We start from the raw sequence: 19,518 nt of genomic DNA on the forward strand, positions 1-19,518 counted from the left end.
CCTGAGGCTTAAACCCTTCCCTGTTCCTCCAGTCCCACAGTCAGTTATACATAGTGTGCGTGGTCTGCAGAAGAGCAGTCTTTGGTTCCATGAAAACAGAGTTTGTTTGTTTGTTTATTTGTTTGTTTTAATGAGGTATTAAAGACAGAATCCTTGCTGGAAGTATTGTGTATTTGAATTACTGTATCTTTTTCTTTTCCACATAAGAAATCTGAATCATAACAGTAGCCATTAATTCTACAAATTCTAGTAGATCTAGCACCAAGCCTGGAAGTCAGATCGTTTTGTGCCGGCTGAAGTAGGCTTTGGTGGCTGATGTGTTTGAGCTTGGCAGTAGAATGTTGTGATAGATTAATAATGCCTGCTGTGGAATAACAAGTAGGAGTGATGGCCTGAATGCCATGTGTTTTCTTATCCTGTGTCCATACCTAAGGAAGATTAAATCCTCAAGACATTGTCCCGTTATGTTGCCTTTGGCTTCAGTTCTGTGCTTTTAAAGGGATGCTGTACTTGTTCTGAAGACCCTTTCGTTTTCTATTCGATAGTAAATCAGAAAAATCATTTGTGAGTAAGGAGACTATGTAAGAGTGTTTCCAGATTGGCACGTTCAGTGTGGTATCACACAAAACAAAGCACACAGGGAACTTTGTCTCTTTGGTTTTCCGAGTCCTGAGACTCAGATGTATAAATACGTAATTAATAGTACTTTAAAAATCGAACCGTCAAAACAAGTGAAGCTCTTTCAAGAACATGCTAGGTTCTCAAAATAAAATTGAAGATGATATTCCCTATTATGTTTTAAAATGGTAGAATTGTACTGATTTGTGTAATTTATCATTTGGACTCCGTGGTGTATTTATTTCTCAGTTACAATACTCAGCCTCTCAGGAAGCTTTGGCCAGCCCCTTGACATGGAGAACAGGAAGGAAGTTGATTGTATATAAGAAGATAAGGCAGATGGGAGATCACAGCCAAGCTTCTGCTGGGTCTGCCAAGCTAGGAAGATAGCAAATTTGGCACAGAAGGCGCAGCAGTGCAAAACTGAAGTTGGAAGATCAACAGAGCCTGTGTTTCTTATTTCATCAAGTGAAGCTGAGTCGTCCTCAGTCAGTTTGATCGGGCTCCCCTGAAATCTGCCTGTGGGAAGACCTGAGTAGTGTTTCCTTCCATTATTACTCAACTGTCTACCCAATCTGGAAGTTCCTAATTGCTTACATTACATTAAGTGACTATAAGGTCCTCAAGAATTAAGGAGGTGGAGAAAGAAATCTTCTGTATAGTTGATTTTGGCATTCTTCCCGCAGAGAGATGAGTCACTTGCTTTGACAAGTCCAGGACTTGACTTTTTGAAGCCTGCCAGAGAGAGCGGGAGGAGACGAGTGTTGGCTCCATGTTCTAGCCCCCTGCACAGCTGTCTTCCCTTTGTAGGGGCTGGTAGCCTTCAGGATGAGATGAACAGTGGCCAGATGGGTCTTCATACCTTAGAGGATTCTTGTCGAAGGGAGCCAAGTGCTAAATCCCCGTGGATGTTTTAGGACGTTACCTTTCTAGCAGCTGTGATATGTGCTGTTTGGATCATCAGTAATGGAACTGAGTATTCTCTGGTGTCAGCAGTGGCTTAAGATGGTCTCAGAAATCATCTGAACATTTTCTTTAATTATCCTGCCTATACAGCCATAGTGGCATTAATATGACAGAGCAGGTAAGGCATGAGCCTGGACAGATCTGCATATAAATACGGGCATCTCCACTGGACCAGCTGATATGATGTTAGTTTCAATTTCCAATTCTGTAAAAATATTTATTTAAAAAAAAAAAAAAACCTGCCATGGAGGACTATAGGGAAGAGTAGGAATACCAGGAAAAGACGTTATTAGCGTAAAGTTCAAAGAAAACTGGTGTAAGCAGAGTGATGAATTTAATGTGAAAGTTTTGGGGTAGACCTGCTTCCAAGACACTTTGTCCCGGTTGGGGGAAAAGGAAGAGTAGGAAAAAGGTAAATTTAAGAAGAATATCCGAAGCTTCTCTGCTCAGAAGGAATTTTTTTTAAACCTTTACAATTCATGGTTTTAGAGCAAAGCTAGTCTCATGGTTTCCTTTGGACAAGGTAAAGATACGCAGGCTGCTAATAGTTAGGAAATTTCACGAGTTGAGCAGCCATATACATGGGGTGTTTTCATGGATTAAGATCAGGCTGGAGGAGGAGGACCTGCCAAGGACCTCTGGCCTTCTGCCCCAGCTCTGTGTGGATGTTGTGGGTGACACCATGGAGACACGAATGACATGCTTATCAAATGTTCAGAGGTCACAGAGCTGGCGGGCAGAGCCAACATGCCCAACAGCAGAGTGTGGATTTAGAGAGGCCTTGAGGGGCTGGAGCAGCGGGCCCAAATCAAGCTGGCCTGAAGGAGGATTTAAAACCACAACACGGCACTAGATACATGTTGGAGGCCCGGATTCTAGGAGACCATTAATCATCGATTTAGCATGAACTGATAAAGCAATGCAGTACCTCAGCCTCTACTGGGGCCATGAATTCCAGGACAGCCATGGTACTCAAATTTGAGCTGCAGCATAATCACCTGGAGAGCTTGTTAAAATACGGGTTCCTGGGCCCCATCCCTAGAGTTTCTGATTTAGTTAGTCTAGATTGAAGCTGGAAACTATGTCTTGACCAAGATCCCAGGAGATGCAGAGAAACTGCTGCATTAGAAGAATAACCTTGCTCAAATCTAGGAAGGTTTCGGTAATTTTCTTAAGTACAGAAGTGATTTGGGGTCCCACGCTTTCAGTTAGGTCAAAAGCCCAAAGGATGGAAAGAATTCTGGGAACCATTCTGGTAATATTAAGGGCCATTGAGGGAAAAAAGAGCTTATGGAGAAGAGAAAAAACTTCAGGGATGGAGTAGCTGCCTTCTCTTGAGAGATTAACATGTTAACATTAACAATTAACACTGAAGAGTCTTGGTTGAGAATGTATCCTTGGAACCAGAAAAACCTGGATTTGATTCATAATTCTGCTATCCTTTTATACATCTAACAAATACTTCTGTGGTGCTAAGTACCAGGATTTACACATATTAACTTGTTTAATCCTCATAACAAAAAAATCTTATACAATAGGTTCAGAGAGGTTGAGCAACTTTCCTAAGGTCACATAGCTAGTAAACGTTTGAACTAGGATTCTGACCCAGGGCAGTCCTGTGGAGTCCATGCTCATAAATGCTGCATGACATTGCCTCTCTGTTTATTGGCTGAGTCCCTAGTAACAAAGGCAACTTCTTTGAGACTCAGTTCCCTCATCTTTGAAATAGACACAATCCTTGTCTCATAGGGTTGTTTTGAAGAGTCAAAGGAGATAGTATTTGTAGTGCATCTAGCTTGTGCCTGGTGTGTAGATTTCTGTGAGAATCAAAACTAGGAGCAGTGGATAAAGTTAATGTGAGTCACACTGACTCAAGAGTCTTAAAACCTACCTGTCAGTTATGGGGTCCAGGAATGGTGCCAGGGCATCAGCTTGGGAATGTTTCTTAGGGCCCAAATGGCCCTTTATAGGAACAGTCACAGCACCCACATCTTGAGGGAGAGGATGGACTGATACTCTGACTTTAAAATTCAATGACTGTGTAAACATTGACTTCATTCATTTGAAGTCTTCATCAGATTGTTTGGTTATTTCCCTTTGCTCACTGGAAGATTTCTGCAGATTCTGAAAGATTCTTCAGAAGCACAGATAAGGCAGTTATACAAGTTAGTTACCCAGCCTGTTCCCTATTTGTTACTCATACCTCAGTCTTTACCAGCACAGACACCTGTTCATAGTTTGTTGCTCTTCAACACTTTCCTCTAAAAAAGTTAACAAAATGTATTCTTATATCCAGTAGCTTTTTCTTGCCTGGTTTCCTTATACCTCTCTTTTCCTAAGTAACAATACAGTTTGATTTTTGCACGTCTCTGAAACTTTCATATTTGAAAGCAACACTGATTATATTCAGAGCTATTTCATGGTGCTCCTAAGAAGTAGGTTGAATGCTTTCCCTGGTATACATATATAAATATGGTAAGGAATACCAGACAGCTGAGGTGAAAAGCTTATCTGGGGTGCCCTGTTTTGTTGGGGAGTTGCAATTAGGGGTAGGACTCATGTTGATGCCAAAGGCCTGTGACAGTTGAGTTGACTTGAAGTGTTTCCCCAAGTCCTGTGTGACTCCTCCATGTGTAAGCATCTCCTTTAACTGGGGTGCCTCTGGAATTACTTAATAGCTCATCAATCTACTGAGCTTATTATATGCTAGTAATTGTGCCAAGAGCCCATACATCCACAGTGGAGAAAGCTGGTTCTGAAGGAGCACAGACGTCTAACTAGGCAATTACAGAAGCTGGATTCTATGAGATGGTTCAGTCTGGGTGTCTACTGGGGAGATCACGGAGAACTTCCCAGAGGAGGTGCTGCTTGACCTGTTTTGAAGAATTAGTAGAAGTCAGACTGGCAAAGTCATGGGTGTCTGTGTGTGTGTGAATCAGGTAAATGTGTACATTCCAGACACATGACTCCCAGACCTCCTGCCACACTGGGTTTCCAGAACCCTAGCACCCAGACCTTCATTCTGTAAGTAGTAGTTTGAAAAGAGTCTTTTTTTTTTTTCTGGGAAATCTGAGCAGCTCAAGAAGATCTAAAGATATTTAATCAGGGGCACCCTGAATTATGCCCAACCATATCAATCTTTAAAGTAAAAGATAAAGTTGAGAAAATCTCTTGGAAAGGAGAAGAAAAAGATGGTGATTGTAAATAGAAAAAGAAAAAACCCAGGATAATGAAAGGAGCAGTTTAGTCATTCCGACATCTTAACAAGAGAAATATCGGGAAGAGAAGACAGGAAAAATGAACAGAAGGAACCCACTAACAAACTAAGTCAGAAGGGTGCGCAAGGACACAGAGACAGATGAACGGACTCTCATCCGCATGCCTGAAACTGAAATGTTGCATTGACACTGTCATGTTCTCATGAACGAGGAGGTAAAACCTTCTTTTCCAAAAATAAATGAAAGAGCGTAGAAGACTTATCTACACGGAAGAGGCGTCGGGAGAGGAGTTTTTCATAACCAATCTTATAAAACTATTTGATACTTAAAACTATGTGTAAGTATAAATTTGACAAAAATAAAAACCAAAAGACATTTTTCATATTAGTGAAAGAACAGACTAGACATAGATGAGGGAAAAAATGACTGAATTTGAAGACAGCACTGATGTGGTCACTCATCATACAGCGAGGACATGGAAGTTCAGATTAAAGAAAAACTCTTAAGTCCTGGACAGAACAAATAAAAACAAATCCACACTGAGACCCATTCTGATGAGAATGCAGCCAATCAGATGTAAAAGGAGTTGGGATAACCACTTGCAAAGTAATCACCATCAAGCAGCCAGCCGAGTTCCCCTCAGCTACAGTAGATGCTAGATGCCAGCAGAATGTGATTTCCAAAATGCTAAGCGAAATCGTCAACCCCAAATTCTGTACTGGCTAAGGGAGACCTCAAAACTGAGGGTAAATTAAAGACCTAATCAGATAAATAAGACTGGGCTGAATAACATTGCTGAAAGAACTATTAAAAGATATACTTGAATGAGAAGAGAATTGAACCAAGAAAAACTGTAGGCTGCAGGGGAAAATGGTGAGCAAAGAAACTGGCAAACATAGCGGGAACTCTAGATAAGCACTGTTGGTAAAACAACAACAACAACAGTAATAGTTAACACTTTGTGATGAGTGTTTGTAAAAAATAATATCGACGTTAACCACTGCACTGTAATAGCAGAGGGTGAGGGGGAAATGAAATAATAGTCTTCCACAGTCTTTGTGTTAGTCTAGAGAAGCATAGGGGTAATGGTTTTCTTTAAATTTTCGTAGGTATGTAAATCTGGGGATGACTTCCGTAGAAGCAGAATAACTTCCAAAGTTATTGGAACTTAACTTTGTGGAGGGAGGGGAATAAAAGAAAATTTCAATCAATCAATTCAGTAGATAGCAGGGAGAGAAGGGAAGAAAAACCGAGGGAGAAGTGTGGCCAATAGAAAAGAACGATAACAAAAACTTAAGGCAATTGAAATAGATTCAGATATATACTTAACCACAATAAAGGTAAATGAACTGAACTCTCCAGTTTGAAGACAAAGATTGCCAGATTGCATCAAAATATGAGCTTCAGCTCTAGACCCTTTGCAAACATCATACCTAAAACACAGTGGCTTAGAAAACTGGAGTGTGATGGGATGGAAATAGATACATCAGGTAAACATGAATTAAAGCTGAAGTAACAAGATTATTAGCTAGATTAAAATATTAAGCTGAGGTTTAAGAAATGACTGTGTCATCACCATTGATCATTTGGTCCGGAGTTTAATGACCTAGATTTAGCTGTGCATTTATGTCAAGAGGCACCATATTTACCAAGCTAATGCAAACCCATTTCTTGAGGTAATAGTTGGCAGTGCTTGCTGAGTCTGTCTAATTCTTGGGAAGTAGTTTGCCCACAACAAGACTCTAGGCCCAAATCAAGTATATTCCTGAAGCAATTTCTAATCAGTGAAAATTGTCCAAGCAGCATCGTTTATTTTCCAACTCGCTTCATGTAGCAGGCACATAATTACCTGTGCCTTTTAAAAGATTCTATCAGCAGAGTCTTTAAAGATTATTATCAAATTTTAAAATGAGACGGTGTGAAGAGAGAGCCGTTTCCCACCTCCCTCAAACACGTTTTCTACTAACAAGGTTATGCAGAAATCTTAATCCGTTTAACATTCTGTTAAGGTTTCAGATACTTCTTCCTGCCCTCTTAACTGGCCCTTGCTACAGAAACAGCGCCATGTTCTCACTAATGAGGCCAAAGCAATCTCTTTGTCAATAGCTGGGCCCCAATAGATAATGTGGTTGGGCCCCTGCTCTGGCCAGGAGAGCTAGCAGCCAGGTTGTGTAATTCTACAGTCCTACAGCCGTGAGGGGAGGGAGGTTACACAGCGTGGGCGGGAAGTTGTTCCTGCTCATGCATAGACCAGATGGGCTTTGGGTACCAGCTCCACTCAGCTGGGTGCCTTGCCCAGAAGGGGGTGGGGCTGGTAGCCTGAGAAACTGGGTATTTTTCCCAGGCTTCTGGGTCACCGCTGCCGCCTTTCAATGCCCTTTCAAAAGCACCTCGAGGAAACTGCTCATTGGCAGCTGAAGAGCCCACTAGTTCCAGGGGAAGAATCTGGGCAGGAGGAGAGAAGAGCTTTCTCCCCTCTCTATTTTGCAGGGCTCGTGGAAAGTGGGAGGTAGTGCGTTTGTTTTAGACACGAGGCCAAAGGTAGCTGTTTAAAATGTGTCTGGTTCTGTTTGGATTTTGAGGCTTCAAGTAATCTGATTTCCTTGCTGCTTGTTACTGTAAAACAATTTTAATCACAGAGATATTTCCCTGACATTTAATAGTCTGGACCAGGGTGTGATCTTAGTGATGCCTTGCTGCCAAGATGCCACCAGTGATAGTTCTGTTTATTTCAAGGGACTTCACATCTGAGACGTTTCTTAAGAAAACCATCTCCTTCTCATAACAAGAGTCTGTTCTGTTTGACTTGAGTCATTTATTCTAGGACTGTGGCTATCAATTGTGTGATTTTTTTTTTTTTGGACAGATTTGTTTAGGTCAAATAAAATGTTAACCCATTTTAAAGGTACAGTATGTACCAAATTGTTCAGTTTGTTTGCAAGCCCATATTTCTGCTGAGCCCCTTACCTGTTTCAAATAATTTTTCCCTTTATCTTTCTTAATTATCAAAGGAATAACATCCTTATTATTTAAAAAGTCAGCAGTACAGGAAAGGTTGAAAATGAGAGGACCCCATCCCAGTGTCCCTCTGTGACACCACTTAGCATTTGGGGGCTAGCCTGAAAAACAAAAAAATTCTTCTGCAACATGTGGCCACGCATCCAGAATTTTAGGATGTCAGGCTGGAAAGAGACATTTATTCAAACTCTCAATTTCAAGGAGCCGTATTTGGCTCCAAAATGGGGAGGTAATTTGTCTGAGGTCATCATTTTCATATGCCTGTGTGACTAGACTAGAACCCAAGTCCGTGGCATCTAGGACCCTTTCCGGGATATCACACTGCTGACAAGTTTTTAATTTTTACCTATTTAGTTGTAATACCTTTTGTTATTATTCTGATCACAAAAGTAATGAACACTCTTTGTAAAGATTCACTATCATCTCACCACCCACCACTGAATGTTGGTGTATTTTCTTCCAGGCATTTTTCTGTGCCATCTTTGTACAAAAATGGGATCAGGCTTCACATAATTTTGTGCATGGCCTATTTTGCTTAATGTATAATGAACATTATTCCATGTCGTTGAACAGTGTTCCTTAAAATTATTGTTAATAGTTGCCTGGCAAACTGTGCTATAGATGTACTTAGCAGCTAAGAAGTCCCGTTCATGGCCATTTGAGAAGGTACCAGTTCTTTAGCACAAATATGTTGTCTTCAGTGTAGCTGAATATAAATCCTGGCTTATTTCACATGATGTCTGGAAACCCCTGAACATGGAAATCATAGTTATCCTATAATTTAGGAAATTTTTGGAAGGCTGGTGGATTGTTAAAACTGAGTTATTTCATGTCACTGGATTAGGTCTCCTAGAGTTAAAGTGAATAAAGTCAGATCACTTTAGAGAAAAAAATCTACTTAGCTATGACTTGGTCAAAGATGATTTAATTGTTGTTAATTAGCCACGTCTCTGTTTTATTAGCCAACTGCAAGAGGCATTAGAGTAATTTGCCTTATTACTTGGTAGATAAAGCCTCTGCCTTCAGAGTGTATTTTATAATGTTAATAAAACAAATAATAGTCATAGTAATTATAGTAACAGCTACTACTTCTTGAGAGTATGCAGTGTGGTAACTACGTGCTAAGCTCTTTACAGACATTACACTCAGTTTTCACAAAGGCCCAGTGAGGTAGGCACTAATTTTAGCCCCACTTTATAGAGAAAGGAGCTGTGGCTCAGAGAGGCTAAGTAACTTGCCTGGGGTGGCACAGCGAGTGACTGACAGAATGCAGACTTGAACCCATTCACTTTGGAGTAAGGAGAGTTTGCCTTACTCCAAAATCCAAGATTGGGGTCGACTTCTTCAAAGCGATTCTGACACTTTTTTTTTTCTTTTTACTGATTTAAATTCCTTTATTAGCAGTGGTTCTTAGCCTTTTGGGGACTGTAGAACCATTTGAGAATCTGTACTGTTGCCTAGGAAATGGTCTATTTGAAAAGATAATTTAAAGTCAAATTTCAGGACATACAGTCTCTAGCCTGAAGACCCCTACAGTCGAGTCTTTACAATTTTTCAATCTTCTGGAATCTTTTGCTGAAATACAAATAGCCCTGTAAGAGGACACGTGAAGTGCTTTATCAACTAAAATCACAGCATTTTGCTGAGGTAGACTATGTAAATGGAAACAAAGACCTGTTCCTCATTTTTTTCTGGAAGCTGTCCGTGCTGGTGGGACCCCTGAGTGTTTCAGAACTGACACTGAGTCATTACTAAGGGATAATTCCTGCGAGGTTACTGCACAGCCACGTAATTGACTCTCAAGATGGCCAACAATTACTTAGTGAAACGTGAAGTAAAGCCTTCATGTTCTCCCTGCTTAGATTAGGGTAGGTTACAGGAACAAAAACCAATTATTTCAATACTAGTTTGTACATGTTAAGAAGATAAAAAGGAATGTGGTACAAAAAAATCACAAATATTATAAAACCAACCCAGTGGTTTGAAAATCGTCTGTGCCACTATGTCCGTCGTTAACGCATGTAAGTGGGAGTGAACTGATTTTCAGTGCAATTTATCTGATCATCTCTAACTCTATGATGCCCCTGATGGTGTTTGCTTCATAATTTAAAGCAGAGGATTGGTTTTCTTACTGTGATATAACACAAGAAAAGAAATGGTAACTTCTGCTAAATTTTAAATAGGTAAATCAGATGCATAAGCCTCTTGCTTTAGCTTTTCTGTTTTGCTGTAAAAATGACAGAGTGCACTACCCAATACATTCAAAATGCCATTAAGAAAACGTGCAATATACATGACTGGACATTGCACTGTGCACCAGAAACAGACACACTGTAACTGACTATGCTTCAATAAAAAAACAAATTAAAAAAAAAAGAAAATATGCTAAATAAAATCTCCTTAAAATACATAGAATAATATTATTTGTAGGGGAAGTGGGAGCAAAGCCGTGGGGACAGCGGGTGAAACGTGAGTTACTCTCTGATGTACACGGTTTGCAGTGATTGCTTAGAATTGAATGGCTAAAATTTAACTTCTTCTGCTCTATGGACTGAAATGTATTTTGAAAGTAAAAGGTGATACTGAGACTCCCAGAACACAAATAAATACATTCTCAATTAATATTTACATGATAAGTACTGACATAAACTAAGTGCATTAATTCCTGTCTTTTTAGAATATGTATAATAGGTAACATTTTGAGGATTAGAGGCCGTCCTGCCTGGGCATCTGAGGGTCTGCTGGAACATCGTCTTTCTTGCTATTACTGTTGGTTTGGAGTTTGGTCTTTCTTCTTGAACAGTATGAGTCTAATTCTGCTGGCGCTTAAATCCTTCCTCAAGAGGAAGTTGGGTGTTCACAGAGGACCATGCATCCTTTCAGGCCACCGATATGACATTTACTGTGCTATGAGGGAGGGGATGCTTGACTCGGTCAATTTTACCATGTGTCAAAGGCTTGGTGGAGGAAACTGAAAGTACTAGCTGAATTATTAGCAGCCAGAGCATGCACTAGTATCCTACAGAACCTCACTCTTCAGATGTGAGCCCTGGGTCAGACACAGGCCAGGCCCTGGGAGCTTGTTAGAAACACAGTGTCTCAGGCCCCAGCCAAGACCTGCTGGACCAGAATCTGCATTTGACAAGATGCCCTGGGGGTCGGTGAACATCCGCCAAGCTCTGCCGTAAAGCAGTAGAGCAGTGACTGAGATGCTGCCGCCATGATAACTCTGAAGTGTTCACTGCAGTTTCCAGATTTGCTCAGCTTTTCTCAAAAAGGCGGTGTCCCCAGCGGGAAACCAGACCTGCCAGCTTAGAGAAGCGTTAAGACCAGAAAGGTCCTTCTGCTGAGACTTCTTTCCCTCCCTCCCTCCCTCCTTCTCCGTCAAAGAGTATGTAGTCCAGTAAAGCCTAACAAATCACAGTCAGATGAGATCTGACAATTACTGACACCAAAAGACCCCGAACCCCACAATTTTCATTAGTTTCATCGTCTGTCTCCCAAAACTATTTCTAGAGTGACAAACAAATTGGAAATTATGTGGAGTCACAAAATTCACCACCTTTGCCCCTTTACCTTCTACCTCAAATGGATGCTAACTAATGGCTGAAGGGATTAAAAAGTCCGAAAGAGAATTGTTAAGAAGCCTGGGTGGTATACACACTGGTTACTGAACGAGAGGAAGACAGTTCAACACGTTTATCACTATCATGTACGAAAGTCTATTTCATAGTCCCACAAAGAGGAGAGGAACCTGGGTTTTTTGAAGACAGTTTCCTTCCAGTGACAACCAAAACAGATTGAAAGAACACATTCCTATGAGCTTCAAAAACACTTTTAACTTATTTTTAAATGATTTGTGCTGAGAATCTAAAAGGACTGTATGCTTGCTTTCTTACTGGCTTAGGTGAGAAGGTAACGGTTTGCAGAGAAATTCAGTGAAGCGGCTGATAAAGTGCTTTAAAAAAATAGATTTCAGAGGGTAGAGTAATAACTGTGATGTCAAAACAGTATCCTCTCATTGTCCAGTCCACTGAAACCAGCACTGGGCCCAGCACAGCCGTTTCCCTCATCAGCCAGACGAAATGGAGTAGTAAAAATCACTCTTGGAGTTCATTGACTCTCAGAACACAGTTCTCTTCTCCTCCTGTTAATAAAATACCTCCTTGGAAGGAAGCCAGAATTTTCTTAGGCAGTTTAGACTTTCTGAAATAGAGGAGAATTAGAAAGGGGAGGTAGCGAAGGAATATAGAAGTAAAAAATTAACTTTGAGGGTCAAAATTCTTATCTAAACAGATTGACTGGTTTGATTATTTTTCAAGTATTATGTTCATACCAGTGTTTAAATTGAATCACAAGTAATGATTTACCTGAAGTTATGCTGTGTCGTCAACTCTCAGCCACACTGAGAAACAAAATCACCTCAGAATTCACGTTTCTCACGGACAGAAGGACACATGATATAAACTAAAGCCCCCAGTTGAGTGAGATCTTTCAGGGTCTCAAAAGCAAGGGTTTGGGGGGTGGGGGTGGGGGGAAGGATAAATTAGGAATTTGAGATTTGCAGATATTAACTACTGTATATAAAATAAATGAACAACAAGGTCCTACTGTAGAGCACAGGGAACCATATTCAATATCTTGTAATAACCTATAATGAAAAAGAATATGTATATATATTTATAACTAAATCACTACTCTGTACACCAGAAACTAAAACAACATTGTACATCAACTATATTTCGATAAAAAACAAAAATAATAAAAAATAATAGTAAAAATTTAGTGTGCCCTTTGCTCACTTGAAAAAAAAGCAAATGTTTAATAAAGAAGGACAGGTAAGAACAGAAGAGTTTTGCTGAGTAGGTTGAAGAAAGGATTCAAAGTCAAATTCAACATCACATTGGCCTTCCATCTCTACTTAGCACCTGAGGAATGGAGGTGATCAGCCCAGGTGCTCAACGTCCATGAAGACCTAACTCTTGATGTTAGAGACCCAAAAACAGACTTTGTAGTTTCTGCTGTCTTTTAAAAAAAAAAAAAGGACATCTTTATTCCCATAGTGCCTAGCACGTGGCCAAACACTCAGTCCATGCTTGTTGAAGGAATGAAGTAGGGAGTGCTGTGTAAACTTCATCCTTGTTCTCAGACTATGAATGGAACTCCTTTCCCATGTAGGAGACTTGGTTGTGGAGAACTTTGGGCTGGGGCCACTTTGGAAAATGCCATTCATGACTCCATTCTGTAGGGTGCTGCTGAAAACTAAAAATAAAGCTTTGGTCTGGAAAGCTCTGATTCTCGTTACCTTTGTGATCTTGGAAAAGGTATTTATTCTCTCTGGATCTTAGCTACTTAATTCTAAAATCGTTATCTCTTGATCTTGTCCCATTCTAATGTTCTATAAGCCTGGCCCTGTGATTTCAGGTCTGTCTCTAAGCAAGGACAAAGATAGGAATTAATGAGAAGAGAGGGAGACTGTAAATTCCTTATAAGAAAGTTTCATCTAAAACCCGTCTTCTGTGCTTAAAAGGAAATTATACTCTTCAGTTAAGCCCCACCTACCCTTGTAAATGCCAAGCATAGGTCCAGTTTTAAAGTGTTGTAAAAACTGTATCCCATCATTTTTATAATAGCTTTATTGAGATATGATTCACATACCAAAGCAATTCGCTCATTTCAAGTGCACTAAAGTTCTTCCTAGAGTTGTGCAACCATCACTATCTAACTTTAGATCATCTGTATCACCTCCAAAAGAAACCTTGTACTGGTTACCACTCATGCCTCATTCTGCCCCCAGCCTTACGCAACCACTAGTCTTCTTTCTGTCTCTAAGAATTTGCCTGTTGTGGACAGTTCATATGTAAGGAATCATACAATATGTGGTCTTCTATGGCTGGCTTTTTTTTTTTCATTTAACATTTTCAAGGTTTAGTCATGTTGTAGTATGTATTATTACTTCATTGCTTTTTATTGCTGCTTAATATTCCGTTACATGGATATACCACAGTTTATTTTCCATTCATCAGTTGATGAGCGTTTGGGTTGTTCCACCTTTGGCGAGTATGCATAGTGCTGCTATGAACATTTGTGTGCAAGTTTCTGTGTGGATGTACATTTTCATTTCTCTTAGGTATATACCTTGGGGTAAAATTGCTATGTTATATGGTAACTTAATACTTAACATTTTGAGGAACTGCCAGACTGTTTTCCAAAGTGCTACACCATTTAATACTCCCCTCAGCAGTGTATAAGGTTTCCAATTCTTCACGTCCTCTCCGACAATTAACATTTTCCTTTTCTTTTTTTTTGGATTATTACTATTCTAGTAGATATGAAGTGATACCTTGATGTGGTTTTGGTTTGCAGTTTCCCTTATGGCCAGTGATCTTGAGCATCTTCTCATGTGTTTATTGGCTATTTTTATATCTGTTTTGGAGAAATAGCCTCATATTCTGTGTATTATTAAACTGTGTTGTCTTTTTATTTTTGAATTCTTTATATATTCTAGATACAAGTCCCTTATCAGATATATGATTTGCAAAATTTTTCTCCTGCTTCAAATTTAATTTTTGGATGCATTTTATTTCCTTTTTTTTAGAAGTCTTGGAATCTTAAAGAACAGGTACTTTGGTCTCAAGCCAAATAATTTCCTAATATACAGAGACATGAAGAATCTATCTTTATTCCTAAAACACCTATGACAAAGGAAAACCAAAGAAAATGGTACAATGGATGGTCCAGCTGTTTCCTGATAAGAAGTTGGCGCCAATGGGGAAATTAATCTCTAACTAAGTTATAAAGGGAAATAAGTGGTCAGAAGATATGTGATTAAAATCGCCCATAGCTTATCATTAATAGATTTGCATGGAGCTCCACCATGTATTGGGATTAAATAAGAACAGTTGACAGTCTGATTCTCATCTTATTGAGACTGATAGTCATGATGACAACACAAGAAATTTTTTAAAAACCTGTATATACTGTAAGATTTAAAAAAATAGTTCTTGAGCGATTTTCCTTTATTGTTTCCTTCTATGTCTTTTCCAAATATTGAATATTGAATATATGGTTTAGTAATTTTCGTTCACATGTTGGAAATAAAAACATATAATAACATATATATGTATTTTTCCTTTTTAAGGATCTCTCTCACTAAAATCAATGATGTTCATTATTCAAATGCCTTCTTCAGTCAGCTTGTTGAAGTCTTTAAAAGAGCTATCCCAGGATTAATTTATCCACTGAGCAATTAATTGCACCATCTGTATTTCAGACTCTGGGGTTGGGGCGGGAAGTAAGGGGGTAGATAAAACAGACCTTGACTATGCCTCATGGAGCTTACAGGCAATAAGCAAGTGAAAATTCAAATAAATGTGGAGATACAAAATTTAAAAGTTGCTATGAAGGAAAAGAAGAGGGTGCTTAGAGAGAATAATGGGGAGACCTATTTTAGGCTGAGAGGGTCAGGGAAGGACCCTAGGATATATGGAGAATTAGATGGAGCCAGCCAGCCCAGGAGGCAAGAAAGAATCTGCTAGGTCCAAGGGAGGGCACGAAGGCTAGTGCGATAGAAAGGTCAAAAGTGATGAAATCTAGGAAGTGGGCAGGGACCAGTCCACATAGGAAGTTGTAGCCCACATTGAGGAGTTGGAATTTCATTCAGAGCATAGTTGAATGGTTTTAAGGGTTTTAGCAGGGGAAATGACGTGATCGGACATAAACTTTAAAAAGATCATGTTGGCAGCTTCATGAAGATTGATGTGTGGAAATGAGATAGAAATAGAACTGAAGTGACCATTTAGAAAGCTTTTGGAGTTGCCTGAGTGGATAGTGCTGGTGGCTTAGACTAAGATGGGACAGTGGAAAACCAATAAGGTGAATGGATTTGAGATTATTTTGGAGATAGGGTGGAATGGTTAAGAGTGTGTTTTCTAGAGCCAGACTAACTAGGTTAGAATACTAACCTCCCTTCTTACTAGCTGTGTATGGCTATGGGCAAATTAGAGTTGTTATGAAAATTGAACGAGTTAATAATGCTGGCTATATATCATCAGAGTACCTGGCACGTAGTGGATGCTTTTATAAGCGTAGTTGTTGATACTGTTTTACTGTTCAGAAGAATAGGTGTTGGTCGTGGTTTAGATGGGGAACTGGGCAGAGGTGTCAAAGAGAACGGCTGGATTTCTGGCTTGAGTCCCAGCTGGGTGATAGTGACAGGGCCTGAGATGCAGGAAGCCAGAGGGAAGCAGGGTTTGAGAGGAAGGAAGACCAAGATTCTCGTTGTGGACACATTAGTTTGAGATGTGTATGAGCTATCCAAGTGGAGACATCAGGCAGCTGGAATCTGGTGCTCAGAGTAGACTCCTGGTCCAGATGATAGCGCTTACGTTCAAGATCACACTAAATGGTACTGTATAAATTTGTAGAAGAGCCAGCATTTGGAAATAATTTAACCTTGTCCTGGACTGGCCAATCTAGGAGTGAGATATTAAAACAACACTGCGACCCCGACTTTCCTTGGAGAGGTGGCAGATACGGCAAAAAGTGTGTGGAAATTGTCATCAAACAGACCATCTTTTAATCTTTCCTCCCCCTCTTACTACGGGCATGACTATGAAGAGTTACAAGTGATGGTGGTTGATTCAATGGGTTGGAGAGGAGGAATCACAGACAACTTTCTTTTTTTTTTTTTTATTGAAGTGTAGTTGATTTACAATGTTAGTTTCAGGTGCACAGCAAAGCAATTCAGTTATACATACAATATACGTATCTTTTTAGATTCTTTTCCATTATATGTTATTACAAGAAACTGAATACAGTTCCCTGTGCTATACAGTAGGTCCTTGTTGTTTATCTATTTTATATGTAGTAGTTTGTATCTGTTAATCCCAAACTCCTAATTTATCCCTATCTTAAGTGCCACACAGCTTGCAAGGCCAGTTTGTGAGATGGACAACAGAGGAAAGAATGTTTCTTGGAGCCTGAACTTCCTCAGGGGGAGGTTAATGTATTTTCCTTGTAAGTAAGGACCAAAGAAATGTACATAAGATGCCTCGCATAGTACCTAGCACATGGAAGATGCTCAATAAGGTTTTTCTTGTGAGCTTTGGGCTCGTATTCCTTTCTTGTCTCAACTGCAAGCATCTCAACCACTCTGCCTGGATCTGCTTCCATTTTCAGATTAAGATGGAAACGGGGGACAGAGCAGGGCCTGGAATAGGGTGAGGTGAGTGAGGTGCTTGCTCTGGGCGCCAGCAAACTTGGTAAGTCAGAGAAATATTATTTTAATGCAATATTTTAAAAAATCAAAGCAAATGCAAAAAAATCCATGGTAACATACATTTTTAATAAAGCCAGGATAAGTATCACTGAGTTCTCCTTTTGCCTGGGGCCTTGGCACTCTGTTTGGCACTATGACAAAGTGAAAACAAAGAAAAAAACGGCTTCCATTCCTGGGCTCCCAAGACTCTTTCTCATCTCTTCCAAAGCTGGTAGCTAAGAGCCAGGCAGCAGACCTGTGCACTCCGGTGAACTCTCTAGATGCTAAGGAACGTGTTCTAAGCTGTGCTCCTGGGTACACTTGAGACTGGGGTTTGGAGCCTTTAAGCCCAGCCACGACCCTCTTCTATCAGGTGCAATGTGGGAGCTGGAGCCAGGTTCCTGGGTTCGCTGCCCGCCGCCCCCAACCCCGCCAGTAAACGCAGACCCTCGTGACCCTGGAACTGTTGAGCAAACAGCAAGTGAAATATCCCCATGTTCTATTAGAGGCTTGAGTTTAAAGGTCAGCTCTGTGCTTATCGGCCGTAAGTCTGATTCACTCCCTAAATGACTCTCAGGGAGTTTTGTGCTTGCAGTATGGACTGAGAAGATGAGCATTTCCATGCAGTGTGGGGAGCTGTTTGCTTTGCAAGGAGCTGTCTTTGCCAACAGGAAAACTGCAGGTCAGCAGCAGGTGAGAGATGAATGGAGGTCTCCCGCAAGGACCACTTCCTGCCGATTTTGACTTAGAAAGCTAAAGGTACACATGGTGCATTGGTGGCTTGTGGCTTTCAGCTCTTTCCTGTGAAAATCAGAAAATTTCCAACTGAACCAATTTGTTCATTTCAACAGTGTCCGCCGGCAGATAAGAAGTAGTTAATGGACAGATTTGTCAAAGTGCTTACCTAGCTTGAAGAAATCAGTTGTGGCATTTTGAGCTTTCAGGTCACTTTTCCTCTAACAAAAGGTGGGAATGGGGAGGGGAAGGTTTGCCAAATTTTAAAAAGTTATATTAAGTGTTTTTATTTCAAGTTAGAGAAAAAAATTCTAACTTTTCAGACATTTTACTGCAAAGGCAACATACTGCCATAACGTCCACGTGCGAATGATTTGGGCTGAGACTAATGAGTGAAGTGAGTCACATTGCTTACTCAAAGCTGCTGCTGAACATGGGCTGCATGTCAATGGCGCTTTAAGATTGCAACATTTTGTTTGGCGACCTTCATACCAGTTGACTGCATGCACCTTAATCTCGCTCTCAAAAAGAGCTGAGCCTGCTATGGATTTGGTCGGTGGTTGGTTTTTTGTTTTTTTTTTTTTAAACCCAGTTTTTCATTTACCTACTGCTTTATAACTCCTGGTGTAATTTGTTCAAAAGGATGAAGTTCATTCTTACATAACCCAGAAACCTATCTTTTGAGTTTTTATGAAAAATAAGTGCGAGGGTTGCCATGAATTGAGACTGAAAAAGTCTCGTGGGTAGATCAGGTGGTCCCCTTTCCAGAGTCCAAGTAAAGAATGCTTCAGAACAATTGTAGCATATGCGTGCAAATGTGCAAGGGGGAAGAAAATGCCTTTTTTGGGGGAATAAATTATCTGTCAGACTTTGAGATTTACAATTAAAAGTTCAAAAGCATAAGAATAAACATCAGGATTTTTAAGCTTTTGTTGGGTTGCCAATTTGTAAATATGGTGTCTGTGTAGCTCTCTCTCGCTGTCCGGTTCCCTGCCCCTCTGCAGATACCGCTTTTTCCACATTCAATCTTTATTTTTCAAGAATTAATGCAAAGATTTTTCAGTCTATGAGTAAATTTTGCGTGGGCCCTGAGCTACGGTTGTATAGTATACCCATAGAAGTTTTCTTTCTTAAAGAAGTAAGTAAGAATTTCAGTTGTCTAAGTAAGAATATTAAATATGTAAGTTGTGATACTTCGTTTGAAAGGGTCTAATTTGTTCCCCTTCTTCCTTCCTTCTCTCCCTCCTTCCCTCCTTCTCCCTTCTTTTCTTCCCTCATTTATTCTTATCATGTCCATTTGAGTGCTTAGATGACCTTGTTTCAATCCCTATAATTACTCATTTTAAGTCAAAGCAGTTAGTCCCACTGAGAACCTGAAAGCCAAACTAGTATCTTGTTTAAACTCCTACTATCCACCCAAACTTAATTTCCTCTTTCCCCCCTTTATTCCAGTAGTTACTAAGACTAGCGTTTACGCAGAAAGTCTCACCAATATATTGCCTCCTTTGAGTTTAGATACTCTCTTATTTGTAGTATTTAGCTAAAAGATGAGGCTAGTATTCTTTAAACTGGCTACCCTATTCTGAAAAACTTCACTTACCTCTTCAAACCAGTAGTCTCAGAATTGTGGACAGGTGTTCTGCAGAAAACAGTTAACCTGATGTTCAGTTTTGGGGAGAGGAAGTAAAAAAATTCCACTGCAAA

The 19,518-nt window shown here is 40.0% G+C and overlaps 1 protein-coding gene across 19 annotated transcripts in view; it reads left to right on the plus strand.

Moving 5' to 3' along the window:
* The window catches only part of THRB (thyroid hormone receptor beta), a 383,076-nt gene that overhangs the window by 19,584 nt on the left and 343,974 nt on the right, over positions 1-19,518 (plus strand). For 3 of the 19 annotated variants that reach the window (XM_074371489.1, XM_074371544.1, XM_074371461.1), the window contains exon 1: positions 17,613-17,772. The exons of 13 other annotated variants lie outside the window; for them this stretch is intronic. The gene's annotated coding sequence lies outside the window, so the exon portion shown is untranslated. Of the gene's footprint in view, positions 1-17,611; positions 17,839-19,518 lie in introns of those variants that run through there. 3 more of the 19 variants (XM_074371587.1, XM_074371505.1, XM_074371524.1) reach the window with 3 other exon arrangements.

Source organism: Camelus bactrianus, chromosome 1 (assembly GCF_048773025.1).
Source record: "Camelus bactrianus isolate YW-2024 breed Bactrian camel chromosome 1, ASM4877302v1, whole genome shotgun sequence".
NCBI classification, from domain to species: Eukaryota; Metazoa; Chordata; class Mammalia; order Artiodactyla; family Camelidae; genus Camelus; species Camelus bactrianus.